The sequence below is a fragment of the Solea solea genome, chromosome 17 (assembly GCF_958295425.1).
Source record: "Solea solea chromosome 17, fSolSol10.1, whole genome shotgun sequence".
Taxonomy (NCBI): Eukaryota; Metazoa; Chordata; class Actinopteri; order Pleuronectiformes; family Soleidae; genus Solea; species Solea solea.
In genome coordinates, this window is record NC_081150.1 from 15,397,169 (window position 1) to 15,412,403 (window position 15,235).

Sequence of the window (15,235 nt, forward strand, 5' to 3'; positions counted from 1 at the left end):
CGGTCAAATTTTGTGACTTCTGCACAACTATTGCTACTTTATGTGAAGATGTGACCTAGAAACAAACACACACACACACAGGATGTCCATATAAGGACTTGTGGATTATTCCCATGGGTAACATTGGTGATAATGGTGTTACTTTAAGAGCTCAATATTTCCCTCTTGGTATGAAAAGAGGTGAACAGCGTAGTTTCCTGCCAGATGGCATCACCTTGGTCCTGGGACATTGGCTACTCAATCTCTGTACCTGTGCATTATACCTGTACCTGTGTTATAAAATATTAAATTGTTGTTTTTTTATGCAATGGGATGCAAATAACCACAAAGCATAGCAATTTATAAAGCATTAGAGTTTCATTATTTATTAGGGAGGTGCAACTCAAACAAGGTCTCACGCATTTTAATGCAAGGCAACTGGAACTCAAACGATAGTCAGTGGTTTGTTTGTTTTTTCGGCTGTCAAGCTGTCTGATTTATGATCAGCGAAGCAGATCGGAATTGAATGTTCAATATCATTCATTAACTCGTGACTTCTGGACATAAATTGACTTTGTGTCAAGAATGAAAACACACTGGCAAAACGTAAGAGGCCTTGGTGACGTCAGAATCCTTTGTAAAAGGAATACAACAAAATATTTTTTATTCCAGCAAATGCAATTCGTGTCTGCTGATTCGCAAGCGGCCCGACTGGATAGCCATTTCCAGTGTAGAGTATTTATAATTAAATAACACAAAGGTGCTGCTCTCGAAAAAATACATTTTTTAAAGACACTGACGGGAATGATAAATAATAAAAATGAATTCCAAGTCGACAGCATAACAGCTGTGACAGGACATGAGGGGGAGGAGGAGCAACACAGAATCAATAGATTTGAAGGAATTATTTAACCTCAAATAATTCTCTCTCATTATCTGCTCACTTCTGCTCTTAGCCCTCAGAGCCTTTGGGTATAATTTGAACACACTGTGGATCCCAAAGTAAAATATTTACTTTTTTTTTCCTCCTCTATATTTTACTCTATAATAATATCCTCGTAGCTCACCGGCGGTAACAAGATAGAACCATCGATTGTTAGAAGCCGCCTGTATCATCGAAGCAAGTGCTTGTAATTAAATAACCTGCTGCATCTCGTGGGGTTTCTGACACTGTGCTTCACTCATCACCAGATAGCTTTTCCAATTTTTTCATGATAGCACAACAACTTCCTGACATAGGTGTACTTACGTCAAAACTAAACAAACAGGTGGAAGAAGACTGAATTATGACCTCTTTTGTCCGTGCCCTCTTGGCGAGCCTTCAATGTCATCCTTTGATTGGATGGAGCTAAACAGCTGATCGCACTAATCAGAGTCAGCCATAAAAAAAGCCATCAGCAGGGCTCGAGTCGACGCATTCAAGGGGCCAACAATGCCACGGACACTGACCCAACGAATGCAGGCGATGCAGGCGCGCTCAGGCTCTGACAGGAGCCATAATTTGAATGCTGAAACCACAGCAGCGACAACAATGGCCCATCTGACGAAGGGGGTCTCCATGATGAAGATGTACCAAGCCTAAAAGATCATAAAGAAGGCAGCCGAAAAGAAGCCCCAGCCAGGCGACACCTGCGGAATATGTAAAAAGTGTGAGAATTGGGATTTTTCAGCCACACAAATCACCCCTCAGGCCTGGTTTGAACTTCATGTATACTATATCTACGAGAGAAGAGTGCCAAGCATGACACAATACGATTGTGTCCAAAACATAAGACTATTTCTACAGGAGACATATTTTAAAAGGGTTCAACAACTTTATTATATTGTGAAACAGAAGCCACAAAAAACCTTTTCAGTTGCATTGTATAACAACAAGTAGTACTTTTTGTGGCTCTTTAGTTGCTGGTTTGAGGATGAAAAGTTCATAAAAAAGTGCTGAAAAGACACTGATATGGAACTTAACATGATTAACAAGCAAAATCGCTCTGGGAGGTGGCCTAAATCTGACGACTGCACGTGCTGCCATGAAAGTAAGATACAGACAGACTTTCTACTTTTCCAGTAGAAGCACAAATTGGTGAACTATTATGAACTTTTGGATAGATTTTGACTGGAATTTGTAACAACAAAGTAAAAAAAAAAAGAAAAAGAGACTAATTACAAATTAAACACCCTTCAAGATTGAATCCCACTCAAACACAAAATGTCATCTTTGCACCGCCCTGTTGAGCCTTTGGGTCGTGTTGTTGTGCATCTCTAAAAGGTTTAAGGGGTTCGGCTCCGCACTCGGGTGCCCCCACAGTGTTCCCGGCAAAGATCACATTAATTACATCCAGACCAAATTCATTAATCAGCCTTTACCTTCAGGCAAACACGCAATTTCCGACTGTCAATCTGGAGAAAACGGCATCAATCCCAGAGAGTTTGGAGAGCCTGGTAGAAAAGCTAATTAGTATTAGCCGTGGTGAGGAAAGGAAAGTGTTTGAATCCTGTTTCACATCATTTCATCACTGCACAGATAGATTATGGTCTGTGCAGACAGCGACAATCATATCAGACCTCTGCGGACCTTCTGCTTAGCGTAGCCTGAACTGGCTGCACCATCACACCGATGGAGACTGTTTGATTGGTGTTCTGGGGCTTTGTGCGGAGTTCCAGTCAATATCGCGAGGGCTATCAAACAAAACCTCCTGCAGCATTGTTGTATAAAATAGGATTCTTGATGCACCATTATTCCCTTTCAAGCCTTTATTACAGCAGCCCGACTGTTGTTATAAATAATGGGAAATATGTGTCCTTGAGATGTTCTCATCGCTTGTCCGTAGAAATCGAAGCCACACACACAGAAGGAAAGCGGCACTATCTTTTACACCTCGGTGGATTTCGAGGTGTAAAAGAATCTAATAAAGAGACTTCTCTCCTGACAATACTCTGTGTCCGTGTATGCGTCTCTATAAGGTGCTTTCAGCCTCTCTATAAAAAGTATTATGTGTGATACAGTTGTTTACTTATTTCTAGAGATAAATGTGTTATTCGATCATCGGCTGGTGGATCTGAGACACATGTCTCATTCCCCAAAACAGCAGAGGACGTTGGCATGGACAAAAAAATAATAAAACTGACAACGTCAAAGTCACTTTCATCAAAGAAAATAAAAGATCTACACCTACTTACTGTGTTTCGGTCAAGTTTTATGAGTAAAAGACAAAAACAACAAATAAACTGGTCAAATTTAATCCAACTGAAATAGAGCATTTATTATTAGCCTGAGAATGTGTTCTAATACAGCACAACTGAGTTCAGATCAGGTTTTTGTTGGTCAAAGCACAACAATTTTCCATGAGGTTCACTAAGTGGCAGCCCAAGGTCAAGAGGAAATGAATTGGGCTTGTAAACGGAAGGTCACTGGTTCAAATCCAGGGATGTTGCCCCTGAGCAAGGCACCCAATCCTCCATTGGGCCTACTGCTCCTGCGCCCAGCTTGTGTGTAACAAAGATGGTTTAAATGCAGAGGTTAATTCACAATGACTAACTGGCGTGTGTGCCTCCTGCTGGCAATTGAGTATATTTTTACTTCCTGGTTGACTTTGCCAAAGAAACCAGAAGAGTCTGTTCATTTTTGGTTTTGACATTTATCCAGTGAAGGGACAAGACAAAACCCACGGCTTGGTTCACTTTAAATCTGTACTCTGTGAGCACAGCCACGGCTCTTTGGAAGCGGGTGGACAAAGTCATGGTCCGGTGTGCATTTTAAAACCCACGTGTGTGAATAAACCTCAGATAATGAACCTCAGTGAAGAAGATATTCCTACATATTCTGGATATTTTACTCTGAAGAATGAATGTATTCAAATATCAAATATGTATAGGTGAGACCCAGAACTAGCCTAGGAAAATGATATTTGAATGTTTTTACTTTAATAACAGCATCAGACAAATCAGGTGGACACCTTTGTTTTGACCCGGTTTATTCAGGCATCCTTTCGTTTTGAAAAGCTGCTGCAACCTCTCATTTATGACTACACTTTATACACCAAACCTCCGTCTTTTGTGATGGCGTGGCCACAAAAAAAGATTAGAGTCCGGCCCCCCTCTCCTTTCATCTACCCTCCTCTCAGTCAGACCCATCTCTCCTTTGCACCTTTTCAATCAACCGCTGTCATCCATCAGCATCCCTTCAATCAGCTCCTGCCCTCTCACCTCAGCAACTTGTTAGCCAACATGCTGATCCGAGGTAGAGTAATGAGGCACAAACGGACAATCGGTCACTATAGTGATCGAGCTGTGGGAGGTTTCTAACAGCATGTCCTCCCGACTGACCCGTGACCAGCGTGTTATAATCTCTGAAAGCTTTCGGCTCACCTGGCAGAGCAATACTGTTTCTCTTTCTCTCACCCCGTTACTAATCCTTCCTCCGTTTTCCCCGTGTACCTCCGCTGGCTCTAATCTCGCGTCCCACCCCGCCTCTCGCTCGCTCTCGTCCTTCATGTCCATGCGGTTCGTCCCTCGCAATTCAATTTCATTTGCCGTATTAGCGCGGGAGGAGAAAACACTCGTCTTGTCAAAAGGAAAACGTATGGTTCGACACAAATGGGAAAAAGCACAAAGCGCAAACCATAAATACAAATAAGGATTAAAGTTGCTAAGCCGTCAAAGTTTGGAGACAAATTATTCATATTCATGGAGCCATATGTGGCGCTGGAGTGGCATATTTGTCCCTTCGCTGTGAAAACAATGCTATTGTTTTCAACTTAATCAGAATCTCAATCAATATGCAAATGATTGCAACACAGGGAAATTCTGCCAAAAAAACTCAACATGCTGATCTAAGTCTAGTTTAATCTTGTAACAGCCCCCACAGAGTGCCAGAGAGGTTGTTTTTTTTTTTTAAATGTATGTCACCTTCTCACTGTGCACACACTCACACAGAGACGACTGCACACAATAGGCTTCAAAGCCCTGAAGCTGGCGTCCAAATGCCAAAGTCCCGCCTAATAAATACAAACACAAATGCATTAACGAGCAGATAATGACACGCAGCCACTTTCTCCCACACGTTCACGCTATAAACACGTTCGGAGACAGGCGCGCCACACCGTGCCTGCTCAAATCCGCCTCATTGTCGGAGCACAAACGTACACGTACGCTCTCATTTCACTTTGACTCTCTGGCTATTTATCATCCTCCGTGCGCTCTTTAATCGCGGCCGCATCACCCCCACCTGTGCACCCGGGTCGCTGCTGCTGCTGCCGTCCTTCGTGCCACACGTGAGGACGCCCTTGTCCCTCCCAGCGCCGCCTGGGTCAAAAATGCCTGTCGCAGATGGGGGGGTGGGAGGGGCGAGGAAAAAGGGGAGAGACTTTACAGGTAGGAGCTTTGAAATGGTAAGAAGCTCGGTTTACAGTGCAGTCCAGATGGAAGTGAAGGCAGACGGAGGTGTGCAAGGCCGTGGCGTGGAGGGCAGGTGTGGGTGGTGTTTTTTTTTTTGGCAAGCTGCACCTCCTCACCTTACCTACGGCACTGACACTTTCACCTGGAATGGATTTATTCCCTCTCTGTTTGTCTTCTTCCTCTAATGTAGTAGTATGTGGATAGTGGATGAAAAATATGAAACAATTTTCACGTGGATGGTGAAAATAAGCGACGGAAAAGCACACACACAAATCTATATTCTGCACAATGCCTACATCATTATGTATGAAAGTGTACTTATGCGCATTATATACCGTATTTATGTATCTGTGAAAAACCGGAGCAGACGGAGCTCTGTGTATAGACTCCCTCTCTCGTATTGTACTGCTTCCATTTGTTACACTGCTCAATCTCCCCATGGGGATCATTAAAGTTTCAGCTTACTGTACCTTATTATGTTTCTTGAGTCACAGGGGTGTCTGTAGAAAATTCCCTTCATAGTGTTTGGTGTACATTGATTTTTATTAAGATTAAAGCTAACACAGACTTCAAAAGGCTTAAAAGAGGATTAGAGGTTTTCTTGTATTGATTTCCGTCTGTTTTGTTGTTGTTATTTTGTTCGTCTGCACCGATGTTGTAAACTAAATGACCTCATCATCTTAGTTGTGCATGTGTCATTCAAAAAAGAGGAAAAAAAAGAAACTGGGCTTACCTGGTCCAGACAGCTGGGTTGAGGCCGGCATCACTGACGTGGAAACTAAGGGGAAAATAAGAAACTTTAATATCAGCTCAAATCTAAACAGTGAGAGAAAAGTGACAGACTTACACACACACACATACACACACTGCTGCTGAGGAGGATTTATTTTTATGTGGACAGTACGGAGACGCAATAATAATGCGTGCTAAACACAGGCTCCATCTTCTGATGTGTCTGACAGTAATGAGGGAGAGGCAGAGTGTTGGATTCGGATTTGAGAAGCCGAGCCTGCGAGCGGCGGACAGGCAAGCCGAGCATGTCAAATCACCCATATGTGGGACAGAATCATTATGTCACAACAGACTAATCTGGCAGCCACAGACCTCAATTGGTCTTTTGGCAAAACAAGGGGTCAGTGGCAGATGGGCTGAGGCTGGAACTGTGGAAGTGGAGTCTGGAGCTGCTGGCGCCGCAGTGGCTGAAAATGCTAACCTTCATTTACACCCGTTTCTGTTTTTGGCCCCCCTGAGGGGGCACGGAACCAAGTTCTGAGCCCAAGTAAATTTAGGCCAAGCCAGAGGAGACCGTGGCTCCAATGGAGGGTCGCTCACAGCTGTTGCACGGTGCAAAGCGAGCGTTACAAATGCACATTTTGCTTGTGTGCAGTGGTTTGGCGCAAAGACAGAAAAGGCTGTTCTTAAAGAAGCTTCTTCTTTTGTCTGTTAACAGTCAAAGCTGGCACAATGTTCTCTGTATTTTGCCAATAAACTTAACGAGTCTTCAAGCACTTTGACAACTCTGGTGACAGAAAACAACAACATTTGCAGTCTTTTGGTTTTTTTTGTCATTTAAAAACAAACATTATCTGTAAAAAGTGAAAACTGTGATGAGGTTTTCGGGGCTACAATGACTTTAGCTCAAACGTAAAGTGCACATTTACAGCCAGAGAGACTCATTACTTCAAAAGAAGAGCACAGCAAACATTCCATTTATTTCTGTTCCCTCTCATTTAGTTAGAGCTAAAATGCCTTTGTGTGCTAGTTTGACTCAATAAAGGAGCACTTTGGCTGTGAAATAAATGGATAACTGATATCAATATGTGTTATAATTTGGTTCCGCGTGACAGGGTTCAATTTTCTATCTTCGAGACGTGAAGAAAGGGGGAAAAAAAGTGGAATCATGGTAGACAATCGATCTTAAAGTTCGAGCACTTTAAGGAAGAAGTTTGAGTTTAAAAATTGAAAACATTTAGGACTTTGGAAAAGCCCGATAACAGCAAGTTCATCCATCGATTAGTCCATGAAGAATTAAACAATGCAGCGCTGCTTTCGACAAAATCAGACAGAATGGGTTCTTTTTGTGTTGCTTCCCTGAGGAAACAACAATGACAAATTTCCATTTAGTAAAGTCCACGCACATATAAATGTCACTTTATTAATTTGTGAACGGTCCTGAAAACATTATGCATCTGACAAATATGTGTTTCTGGTCACCTGACCGTCAACATCCCCTCTCTTTTTGCTCCGTTTTTGGTCACTACCGCACCCTGTGGGGGAGGCGCCGGCTCTTTAGTTGCTAAATGCTCCCGCTCTGTTCACAAGCTTGTCGCTAAACTGCAGTTTGATGCTGAGCAGGCAGAGGACAGCAGGCTTTTAGGGCTTTTTCCTGCGAAAACAGCTGCCTGCTGTGGCAGGAAATGACACTATATGAGAGCGGCGAGAGTGACACAAAGACAGTAAAGTTGCAGGCTGGACAGACGAGCACTGAACTGAGAGTCGTCATAAAGTCAGGGGAAGCTGCAGATCGAACCCTTCTCACAGTGCCACACTGCAATTTTGCACATGGTGAAAAAAAAACGCTGATGGCGCTGTGGCTGCTTTAAGAGAAACATTTCAAATCAAGACTTTAACTTTAGCTTTGGAAGTGTTTGCGCACCTCTGCTGCTTCGTCTCACTTCTCTGGTGATGTATATCTAATAACTGCCAACAAACACACTGACGAGGAGGTGTTTGTCAACAGATCTGTCACAATAATCTGCCTTAACCCTATTTGAATAAAAGAGTAGAGTATTAGGATCACAGAGAGCTCCAGATTATTGCCACCTCATCCTCTTTCCTGTTGAATTACACCAAGATTAGACAACAGAAAATTGGAGAAGCCCGTTACCTACTTGTGACATGCCTCACTCATCATATTACATATGAACCAACCCTTTCATTTGGCCGTCTATTTAAACTGCAACACTTTCCATCTCTCTCTCTCTCTCTCTCTCTCTCTCTCAGTCTGTCATTCCATCAGTAATGCTGCCACTGCTATCCCCGGGAATCAGCCTGAGGCTCACATAAAGCTCGAGAAGTCACGCGACTCAGTTTGTTTACGCCGCCATAGTGGCAGGAAAAGCTTCTGCAATGGCAGTGCGGGTTTCAAGCTGTGAATTTACAGAGGATCAATGAGGAAAGGGAAGGATCTTTATTGTCATAATTCAACCGAAATTGCACAACGAAATTACGAAGCCGACTGAGACACAATGGACCAACCTGACCCAATGTTCATTGGATGGTGGAAGGAAGGAAACCCACACAGAAAGGTCTCAGAGAGGGAATTGAACCCATGCATTGCTCTTGGCGTTGGTTGCACCACGGTTGGTTTAGTGGTTAGCACTCTTTGCCTTTGTTTTCTGCGGGTTCTACGGTTTCCTCCCACAGTCCAAAAACATGCAATAAGGGGATTAGGTCAACTGGACACTCTAAATTGACCCTGAGTGTTGAGAGAGTGGATAGTTGTTTGTCTCTATGTGTCCCTGTGATGGACTGGTGACCTGTCCATGGTGTGTCCCCGCCTATGTCAGCTGAGACCCTCATGTGGAGGATAAAGTGGTGGAAGACGGATGGATGGATGGAAACAACCAACCATGGCATACATACATACTAATATTATTCCACATGTGACACTTTCCTTTTAAACTCCCCCCCCCCCCCCCCCCCCCCCATTCCTCTCCAGAAAATACAAATCACGATAAAATCATGTGAAACAAACAGGATTTTAAAGCTTGTAAGTGTTGGACCCATATGAAGCGATCACTACACAAGCAGAATCCGTTGCATCTTCCATGTTTGCTTCGAGCCTGGTAAATATCTAACATGTGGATTCGAACAGCGCCACCGTTGCGTGATAAGATTGCGTGAAGTGAGCTCCAGGAGCTCAAAGGGATGTTGAAGATATTGGCTCACCACTCCTCATATCTCGAGTAATATAATCTGCAGGGAGCGATGCGATCATGTTTTCTCCTGCTGCAGGAAACATTTTTAAATTGTGGCGATGAACAGTTAGGCTTTATGGGCGATATTATCATAAAACCCTTTGCTTAAAGATTTACTTTAACGTTATGGAACGCCATTGGGTGTAATGTGGATATGAGCATAATAACTCAGGCTGACTAATTGAGAGTAATGAAGGATCCGGAGTTATGTTCTCCAAATAGGACGTTTCACCGGGAAATGTTTTGCACACGTGGGAAAGTAAATATGAAGACGGATGTTTAAAGTTTAGGAATTTAGCACTGAAAGTCCCTGCTTTGTTTTATTTCATTGAACGCTCGGTATAAAGAAAAGTAATCAATCGCTTGAAATGGTTCTGTTTTTATCCCGCGTTGTAAATTTGGCTGCGGTCACACAGTAATTGTTGCACCTTGGCCCTTTATGATGAAAGCATGCATCACACAGTCAACTTCTCCTGGAGGACAATCATTCCCCACAACACAAGAGGAAAAAAACATATTGCGGAAGCTGGAGCTATACTGGTCCAGAGGGAAGGGGGGGGGGGGGTTTCTCAATATTTAACACCTCTCATCCTACATTCACTTTGACTCAGACTGAGGAATAACCCCTCTGATCTCCCCCCATCAAAGCTCACTCTCACAGTCACCTCATATCTCCTTCTATCCCTCACTTTAATCGCCACTGATTGGCTTATGAAAACCCTAATCATTGAAAATGACTTTTAATGCGATGCTGGCTATGTGTGTGGGATCTGAATAAGTATATATAAAAAAAAAGTGCAGGAGAGTTTTTTTTCCCTGTGCCTACTCCATCTGAAGTAGCTGTGTGGAGTCACCCCATATGGATGTGGTTTTGAAAGCTAATGAGACAGAGCAGGCTCCTCTCCTCAGCCAAAATAAAACAAAAATACAAACTCACAACATTCCAGATATAAGCCTGCAGAGACACACACTACATCTGTCACAATTCAACAAAAATAGGACCCAAATGCAGGCCTGAGTCTTTAATGAAATTACTAAAAAAGAAGAAAAACACACACAGGGGCAAAACACTCAAAAAGCAGATGAGAAAGCAGGTGAGGATAAAACAAACAGGAAGAATCCAGAAATACCCGAGGAAAAAGAGGAGCGGGAGCACGGCGAGCATGGAACAAAGCACCGGAAAAGAACAAAAACAGGCAGACCGGGCAAGAGACTTGGGGGGACAGATTAAATACAGATTATTGGACGCAGGTGAAAGCCATCGAGGGCGGGGCTGACAATCACAGAGTGTGGGAAAACAGGACAGATACAGGCAGTGAATTAGGATTTAGGGCAACCGAAAATCGGAAAATACACACAAAAATCTAAATAACAGAAAACCAAATTCATCAAAAACCCAAAGTCAAATCTCCATATCAACAGAAAGAGTCCAGGGTTTTGGAGGATAAGAACATTATCTTGCGTACAGACGTTGCCTGCTTCTTCGGCTGTGACTCTGCACTTTATTTCATCCTCCGACATACCATGCATAATATACTGACTTAAAAATCTTAGAGCTTTTTAAAAAAAAAACTGAGGTTTTCACTCCTCCAGTCTTCACACACTTCACAAGTTCTCAAACACACACGGGAAAACACAACGCTTTAGAGCCGCCAAAAGCATGGCGCGTAACCGTATTCACCGCATGTCCCTGCCAGACGGTCCCTGGTGTGTGTTTTTGCCCGTGTTTGCCTGCTGATCTTTGACCTGGTTTGTATTTTCGGGCTTTTTTTGCCTTTGTTTGATTTGTTTGGACGGCTTTGCTGTGCCTGACTCTGCCCGCCCACTGGATTAAAGTCTGTTTCACACTGTGAACGGAGATCATAGGTATCTTAACCCCGGCAGGAGTCTTGTAGAAAACGTGCATTTCCAGAGACCGAGAACAACAAAGACCAACAAAAATCCAAAGGAAAAAGGTAATTTAAAAAAAAAAAAAAAAAAAACACCTACGTACATGTGGACCGTAAAATGGCCTCTGTGGCCTTTTTGTCCTGGTTATATTACACTGCAGTGAGAACAAAGTATTTCTCTCATCCTAGAGTCCAAAGATATGCTTTATGGATTTTGTGCCAGTTTGGTGAGTTTGGTGGTTTCTCCGCAAACACCACCACATCTCCACAGCGAGGCTACAGGACATGGTTTCACATACATATTCATGGTCTCCTGAAGGTGATTCTCAAAACCACAGAGAGCCCTTGAATTTTTTTATGTAGCACCACCATGAGGCCGACTTTTGTGGTTTTTAAAAGTCAAAGTGTGTAAAAACTTCGGCAAGATTCTAGATAAAATAGTTATACTTATATATATATATATGTTGTTTTTTTTTAATATCACCTTATTGTTTGAATTGATGTTTTCCGTTACCACATATTTTTGTATATTCATATCAGAGTCCATGTTAGAAAAACTTAAGTTTTGATGCCAACTGAAGGCCAACACACTTGGAAGTGATGGATGAGGTGAAAGATATTCTACTGCAAAATGCAACTTAACTTCACCAGATTTTTTTTACCTAGAAGTAGAAGAATTTGGATTTTTTTTCCAGTTTGAATCGCAATGACTTTGACGATGATTGGACTTCACATCTTGTAAGTTTTCACTACAGTATCTCAACAACTACTAATGACTTTTCCACATGACCTTTGTGGGTTTTAAGTGGAATTCCCCCAATGTCTGAGTGATTTATCGCGACATTTTCATACAGACATTATTACGCCCCTCTGCGTAGTTCATATTACTTCTGACTTTGCCGTCAACATGTCAAAATTATTTGGTCAGGACCTTTGGTTATGAGTTTTTGACGTATATTGACATTAGCGTTTAAGTTATAACTAAAATAGTCATTTATTTTTCTTATACTTTCTCTGCATTTAACCCATCCTCTACTAGGCACCTTCTTAGAATTAGGAGCAGTGGGCAGCCCAGGCGTGCGGGGAACAATGGGGGTTGGATACCTTGCTTAGTGGTACCCTAGTCCTTTGACCTGGTTATAAGCCAAGTTCCCTATAAGCTTATCTTGCAATGGTGTTCAAATGATAGTATGTAATCTAATAACTTGTTGCTTTCTGCTTTTACTTGGGTGATATATTGCGTATATCTACTTATATTCTATAGCTTCTTTAACAATGGTATTTGAGCCCCTTCGACATCACTATTAAATTCTTATATTGCTTCCAAAAATGAATTTTTTGGCGTTAGCTCTTTCCTTTAGAGACTAATCCCTCCATCAGTTCTGCTAATTGTTGTTTACCAGGCAGTATTCTGCACAGGAAGCTGGAAAAAAAAAACGACAAAAAAACAAAAGACACTAAATACACTAAACGGTGGGGGGCAGGATGTGCCATGAAGCAGATGGCTGTTCCCGCTACATAAGTAAATTGGCCATAAATTCAATTCATTTTCCCAGTTGGTTTGTGTGTGTGTATGTGTGTGTGGGGAAGGGGGGGGGGGGGGGGTTAGGAGAAGAGGAGATAGACAAATGTAACACTGTTTTTCATGTTACAGCTCGTTTATGCAGCAGGGACATCATTTTTTGGGGCAGAGTCTCAATCAAATCTAATTAAATGTCTCTTTATCACATCACTGCCAATAAAGCTAATACTGAATGACTTCTGTTAAACTACTGGCAGTCGAGTCCAATGTGGCCTATGTATGTGTGCAATGTATAGGAGGCGACTGGTTTCCCTCTTGTCACTCCACCCGTGTTTGAATTGAATAGTGATTGATGGAGCCAGGAGAATAAAAAGGGAGGGAGAGAGAGAGAGAGACAGAGAGAGGCAGAGAGAGAGAGGGGGGTGGTTAAGCCTACCCACGGGAAGAAGCAACTAGCGAAAAAGCCTAAGCAGTTACACTTGCCAAAACTGCTTCATTCAGCCAGCAGGCTGCACTACTCACGTTCCCTGTTCACATTTGAATATTGGATTTTTTTGGGGGGGGATTTTTTTTTTTTTTTTCTTCCAGATAAAGTCTCTCCATATCTCGTGCTGTGCTCGTGTGTGTTGTGTCGGACACGCGGCTAGGAATGGGAACGTAACTTCACGACGGCAGCAGCAGCAGCAGCAGCGGCAGCGGCATCAGCAGCGGCGGCAGCAGCAGCAGCAGCAGCAGCGTACGGAGTCGAACCGGCGCTTTCTTTGCATCCTCCTCGCAGCGGATTTTACAAAAAGAGTCCCCGGAGCCTGCGCTGGCATTCAGCACCCTGGACAGCGACTTCAGAACCCTGGACAGAGACTTCCGCAGCCTGGACAGCGACTGTATCGGGTAAGGCAGCGGAGTTCAACAGCAGCTCCCTGTGTCTTCATGTGTTAGCGGTAAAACAGCAGCGTCCACGATTAAAAAAGAATAAGAAATGTACTCTTCCTGCTCGGGTAGATGCACACGCCAGATATCACATACCGAAATTGAGTCTGGGTCCGTGTTGAAAATCCCGCAGCCCAGTTTCCAAGTTTTAATATTACACGATGGGGAATTATTCATCAATTCCGCCACTTTCTCGATGTCTAGTTTGCAACTCTTGTATGTAAAAGAAACAGTGCTCTACTGTGGTGTGTGTGTCAGGCATAATGAGGCGGAAGGAATCCCGAAAATATTTTTTATTATTATTATTACACTTGAGATTATCGTGATGACCGCTGCTGTGCATCGCTGTGGAGCGAGCGTCAGTTCACTCTTGTCAGTTTTATTTAAGGGAGCTGCTTATTCTGAAGAGTCAGCGCGCGTGCCCATGGCAGCAGCAGTGGCTCGTGCCTCAGGTCTGCGCAGAAATTCAGCCCAGCCATGTTCTCACACACACACACACACGTCTCTCTATAGTTATGAGGACATTCATAGACACAATGCATTTCCTAGCCCAGTAGCCTAACCTTAACCATGTCAACTACATGACTAACTCTAACCTAAACCTAATTGTAACCCTAAACACTAAAACTAAACCTTAATCCTCTAAAAAGCCCTTTGAAGCTGTGGTTTTCAGCCAAAATTTGTCAGACATGTATACAGACACACACACACACACACACACACACACACACACACACACACAGGATCATGCAGCCATCCTTTTAAGGACTCTTATTGGCCTATATGTATATAGAAAAGCATTATCCCTAAACCTTAACCATAGCCAGTTAATACATAACCCCAACCACAACCCTAACCACAATTTAAAACTTGTAACCAGTTCCTCAGAAATTATGTTGTATCTCATTAGGACCAGGTTTTGGTCTCATGAAGACTACTGTGAGGATTCTCTATATAGTCCCTTTTTCCGCAACCTTATCCATTTAAATCATAAACCTCCTAGCTAACCATTTTTTGTTGCCAGAACGTGACCTTTTGGTTGCAGGAACGTTTCCCGAAGGTTCCTCCCCAGGTTCTCCTGTGGTTAACACGTTTAGGGAACATTAGGCTCCTACCTAACCCTGAGGGAACATTCTCTCAATGTTTTTGGTTTGGATGTAACTAACCTCAGGAGAATTTTAGAGGAACACGTTGTGTGTTAGTAGGCCTGGCTTAAACCTGCTTGTAACTCTAAGCCTAAACCCAAATCTTAACCCCTGCAAAGCCTGTTGAAGGACTGGTTAAAATGTTCCCACAATTCCAACATGTCCTCCCAGTGATGCCTCTAAACCACTAATTATCGTCACATCCACAGAGAGGAACAGAGGCAGGCAGACTATGCAGCCAGCAGTCAAGAATAATGGGCACAATACAGGCACTTCCCCCTTACATTAACTCAATTTATCATCATTGGCCTCATGGCCTAATGGGCTTGCCCTGGATGTGGCACCACCCACGTCTTTGATCAAGTGAGACCAAAAGTTGATGTAATGGGTTTAACGACAATA

The 15,235-nt window shown here is 43.0% G+C and overlaps 1 protein-coding gene across 1 annotated transcript in view; it reads left to right on the plus strand.

Annotated features, from left to right (window-relative positions):
• Positions 1-13,193: 13,193 nt before the first annotated feature.
• The window catches only part of tmem121ab (transmembrane protein 121Ab), a 47,394-nt gene continuing 45,352 nt past the window's right edge, over positions 13,194-15,235 (plus strand). Inside the window, exon 1 of the mRNA XM_058612649.1 lies at positions 13,194-13,649. The gene's annotated coding sequence lies outside the window, so the exon portion shown is untranslated. The remainder of the gene's footprint in view (positions 13,650-15,235) is intronic.